The following is a 6,000-nucleotide window of genomic DNA, read 5'->3' as shown; positions in this document are numbered from 1 at the left end:
TTAATGTTTTTCAATAATTTTAATTTGACATTTTCTATAGCGTTAACATGTAAAGAATTGCAAATTAGTCATAACAGCCTCCTTTATCGCCAAAATTTTTCACCGGAAGCGCTGGCATCGATTTTATTGTCCCTACCATGACTATGCACACAACGAATTCTAAAATCGGGACTGTAGAAAAAAATAATTTATAAAAAAATCCATCAGAGCAATAATAAATCTTCAATTCCATTAAAACCGACCCCCTCCGAAAATTTCTACTCATTTAAATATGTCGGCACAAGAAAGGTATACTAAAATTTTCGTTGAAAATTAACAAGGCAAAAGAAAATCAATAACTCAGATTTTCATGGGAACTATATGTACATTATACCATACATAGCCTGATTCATAAGTCTATTAACTAAATGTAGTAATAAAAGACCATACAGTTTTTTGATGGAAATTAACAGTGAAAAAAGAAAATCAATAACTTTTAGCACATTTTATACCACATATAGGTGATTCATAAGTTTCTTAACTCATTATATAACTTTGAAAAAGCATCAAAATTTCGTAAAAGTAAAATCAATGAATTTTATTTAATTAAATAAAGAATATAATTTTTTTATGGAGTGATTCATAAGTTTCTTTACTTAATGTTTAGGCATAGTAATATATAATATATGTATGTCGTTTATCGACAAGACTTCGAAAATCACCATAATAATCATAACACAAAATTACTATCGTAATACTATACGACGTAGAACGTGGTATTCGGCTCGGAGCGCTCCGTAGACATACGCAAGGATATTATGGTTGTTACCGCCAACCAACAACCAGTGTAAGAGTAAAGTTTCAAATACAGTACCACTCTACTAATGGTTTGTAAGGTATCAAATGTTTTTGCACGTCATGTTCTAAAAGTTGTACTGTAATACAATCCTTTTATTATTTAAATATAGCAGAAACTGTGAAAGGACGATGTGGTAAAAAATCTGATGTGAACGTTACATGACCTCCATATACAAATTGGAACGTCCGTCATAAATAAAGAAACTAGTTAAGGAATGGTTTACGTGCAAAACGTTAATTTTGATAAACTTTTTTTGAACATAAACGGATCTTAATGTCACAAGGCTCATTATATAAAAAAATTTATTTCCATTCTTTTAATTTTTAATCTTCTTTTTCTAAACAAATTTGAAATTATATTAAACCTTTAGAATTTTATCAAATTTTTGTATAAACAAGTGAAAATAAACATTTGACTGAGTTAATTGTTGAATTACCCTGTATAGAAAGTGTTAAATTTCAGTGGTTGAATTATTTTTACTAAATTAGTTAAGTTTAAAAAACCTACCCATTTTCGGCGATCTTTGAAAAAATTTTAAATAGTTTTTCCAAAATTTTCAACTCTCTATCTTATACAGTTTTGTAGAAAATGGGTACTGAAGTTTTGCCCTAATTTGAGTCATGACGGGGAAACAATATAATATTTCCGAAAAAATGTTTCAAACAAAACTTTTTTATAAGGAACTTTTTATATTTTAAAACTTTTGTTCTTTCGGTTATGGTTTACAACATGAGTCCTACGGATCCAAGACATAATTCACGTATGTTGCTCATTTACGAATTCAAACTCACTTTTTATGTTCTGAGCATGCTATAAAAATTTCAGCTCTATATCCCTTTTCGTTGGTGAGTTATCGTGCTGACAGGCGGACAGACAGACATAGAGTGGGGAAATGGAAATGGACTAATTAAGTGATTTTAAGAACATCTTCACCCAAAATTTTGATCGTATCATCAATATTTATAAGCGTTACAAACTTATATTTAAAATTAGTATATAATAATATCTTGACATATATTTCATCTATAAAGGGTAAAAAAAGTATCACCTCATAAGGGATAAAAAAAAAAATTAAACAAACAAACAAACCAAGTTGGAAAATTATTGGTCCGATCGTTAAGGGCTGATTAAGTAAAATATTGTATAAATATAAAATAACAATCGAAAATATAAATACAAAATAAATAACCATAAATTATTGCTGAAAATACATTTTACGAATAAGCACTGAGAAATTTAAAATTTTATATTTTCCCTAATGGTTCATGTATCTTATATATTATTACTCCAGTAAGTTTTTTCTGTCCTATCCTTATCTTCCTTATTCTTTTATCAAATTCCGTCATCTTTTAACTGGTTAATTAGTAGATTTTTAATCATAATCATTTCGCCGTAAAGTGATCTATATATTTGGTAAAAATATTTATAGTAATTAATTTTGCGATATAACAACTAAAATCAACGGACAGACACCATTAATCTTAGGAACTTCAGAGTGCTTTTTTGAGCCTAGTAGTGCCACTGAATAGAATTTACTAAAGTTATTTTAAAGTAGAATTAAAAGATCGAACCAATTAAATTAAAATGCATACCCTAAAAACGTATTTTGTTTTTTTCAAGGTCGGCCTCTGAAAGTTGATTTGGTACAGATAACTAGCTTTGGTCTTCATCTAATGGTAAAAATCGTTTATCCCTCGTAAAATAATAACTAAAAACCTACAGTTTTCCAATTTCAGTTCTATATCTACTTGAATCGAAATTAAGTAGAATAATTGAATCACATAAACAACAATTTAAATCTGAATAACTTGAACAAAATATAAGTACAGCTATTATCAACGCCTATAATTTTTCCCCTAAATATTTAACATCTCATTCAATCATAAAAAATTACAAACACCCCCTTCCTTTATCCTGACATTCCTCGGTCGGTTCACCCTACCCTTGTGATGTATAGTAACTAAGGGTTACCACCTTTAATACCTTTTATTCTAATTCAGGACAAAAAGTTTCATTAACATTATTTTTATTGTATAAACTTTACTTTTGAAATTGAACAAATTGTACAGAATGTATAATTGGATGGCTTATTTTATCGGGCCGTCATAACTTAAATTAAAAATCTCTGTCACATGACGTTATCTTCCTTATTTTTTTTTTTCAAATTCCATAATTTACCCCTCAATTTCAAGCTTCTGATTCTGGGCTAATGACCAAAAATATACTCACGGTCTACAAATGTAAATGCTTCTCTTAAATTTGAGATTTAAAATCTCTAATCCGCCATAATTGAAATAAATCCAAGAGTAACAAAATTAAATGAGATTTTGAGTAGTAGAACATGTTTCGAATGAAACAGTTTTGTATAGATACTCTCCTAAAACTGAATGCAACAACTAGCAAAATAGAGAGTAATGGCGGTATAAGTTAGTTAGTTAGCCACGCCAAAAGTTAGCCATCTAATTGTCCAAGAGATGGAAGTATAGTTTGTGTTTAGCGGGAGTTTAATTACTTGTGACTATATTTTAGTGTTTAGGTCATTTTAATCGTGTTTATTGACTATTATTCTAACTGTTGATTATTTAGTGTAATTTCGCTTAAGTCGTTTTAGGTGTGTTTAAATTATTTTCTGATTTTTTTAGAGTTATGTACTGAATTTATTTTAGTGTTTAGGTCTTAGGTAAAGCGTGTTGATTATCTTTAGGTCGTGTTTATTTGTGATTATTATTGACTATTAACTAACTAAATTGTTTAGACATTGCATTTAACATAACACCAAACTAGTAAATAATAATTTTCACACATTTAAAAAAAAATGGTTCACTTAAAGTGCCTTCCTTACTCCACAGGGCTTTTTGGTCAATATTTCAGGCAACAGTTCAGTAGAGTTGCCTATCTATTTTGTAATAAACTTATGATCTGTGTATATAATGTATAAGTAATAATAATATGCACAATGACGGCAGACCAAGCACATCATGTTTCGCGTCACGTGATTTTAACACTATTAACCGTTTTTATTTATTTAAAAAAAATTTGTTAAAATTAAAGTTCAATATTATTTAGGTGTTATCTAGATATCATAGAATTTATTAAATTAATTTTATTTGGTTAGGATAAAAAACAAGAAATAAATTTTGCGTAATTCGACAAAAAAATAATGAATTCTTTATTGAAAATTTGTTTAAACTGTTGTCAGGGAATCGAAAACGGTTTTGATTGGCTATTTGTTCATTTTCTTGCTTGTGACGTCACATAAAGATAATGCATAGCTCATATTACGTTAAAAATTTCAAATTGGTCAAATATTTGTTTCCAAAAATATTGCGCAACAAGAATTTGGTACACGAACACAAACACACACACATGCATTTTTTACATTGTGCAGATATACCTCACAATGTAATATCATAGAATTTTTGAAAACTTTTTTAAAATTACGTATAAAAACTTTCTACATCACTTTAAAACGTAAAAAAAGAACGTTAAAACATTGATTTACTCATTAATTAACTCATATTCAACAATCGTTTATTTAAGCACGTGAATAGGTAGGTAGATAAGTATAGGTATTTATAATAAACGAATACAGCATAGCAGCAGTCAGTTGTTGAATGGACAAATAAAATAAAACAAAACACAATCAAAATCTTAATAACAAATGACAATCACATAAAATATATGAGAATATACATAATATAATAAATATATTATGTATAAACGTAGTATAATATCGTAAAGAATCATATGTTTATGTATATAAACATATGATAAACTTTATAGTAAACACTAATATAATCATAATAATAATACACATTTATATGTGTAAACATGTTAGTATGTATACACTATACATGTATGTATAACATGCATGTGAGATGCGCACAATTTACAATCATTTTATACATGTGTTGAATGTTCGATGTGTAGTGTTCAAAAATATTTATTTAAGGTAGTTGAGTCATTGAAGCAAAATCTTAAGAAATCTTTAAAACTTTTAACATAGGTAATAAAAAAAAACTGTTAACAAAAAGAAAACCTACTTCTAAAGAAAAACTTTTCCAAAACAAATTAATAAGCACTAAAAAGTAAAAAAATAACGATAATATAATGTTGTACGCGCTCATTTTGTAAACACTAATCACTTGACCGAAGTTGGTTGGCCGGCGTCACAATTTGTTAGATAACAAATTGAAATTTTTTTAATGATCTGTAGAAAATAAAATTTACTACAATTTATTATCTGATCATTAGAGCAATTCATTCTTATTCTCGGAAAAAAATGATAATAGAGTATGAAATTTGTGGTTTTTCCGTTAATAGTGCATTGTGTTATAGAGCTGTTTTCTTTCTAGTCATAGAAATAAATTGGCCAGTACATAGTCGGTGTGGTACGAAGTCGTGTGATTGTGATCTCTGTAGTCCACACGACTTCCCTAACTTCCCAGAGGGGGGAAAAACATTTCAAAAAAGGTCTTGCTAGCCTTCATAGATTATTCTTCGAACATGTACTGCAGCTTATGCTGGAACGATCATTATCTCCATAGATAAATGTTTTATCCACTTTTCAGATTCTGTTTATTCAGTTTTTTCCATTTTTTTTCTATTACCATTAAAAAACGGTTCAACTAGTTCTGCTGAAAACTTGTTATCTTTCAGTTCTTAAATACGCGATTACGCGTCGAATAAGCCCGGTCACGTGTTAATGTCGTCACTGGTTCGCGAGATAATCGAAGCAAAAGAATCCGAACGAACATACGCACATACTTATACACACTCGCACACACACGCACACGATATCACATTGAAAAGGTTTGATTCGGATATTGTGGCCTTGAAACCGCAGAAATATGTAAAACTGGAGATTTTCAAAATCGGCCCCATTACAATAACTTCCCCTGGGAAGTTAAAAATTCAAACACAAGTTTGAATCAATGTGTGCACAGCCTAATATTGCTGACTTTCCTAAGTTTGAGATTATAATACGATAAACTTTATTCTTACAATAACTAAAAATAAAGATTTGATAAGGGTCTAAAAATTTTTAAAAAGCGCAAAAATATTTGTTCAACGGGTTTTCAATTTCATTTAATATATATATATTTGTTTCGTATTTATTCCTATTCGTCTATACAATATATTATATATATGTAGAAGACAAT

This window comes from Chrysoperla carnea, chromosome 3 (assembly GCF_905475395.1).
Source record: "Chrysoperla carnea chromosome 3, inChrCarn1.1, whole genome shotgun sequence".
Taxonomy (NCBI): domain Eukaryota; kingdom Metazoa; phylum Arthropoda; class Insecta; order Neuroptera; family Chrysopidae; genus Chrysoperla; species Chrysoperla carnea.
The sequence above is the reverse complement of the archived record's forward strand: the minus strand, read 5'-3'. Positions refer to the sequence as shown.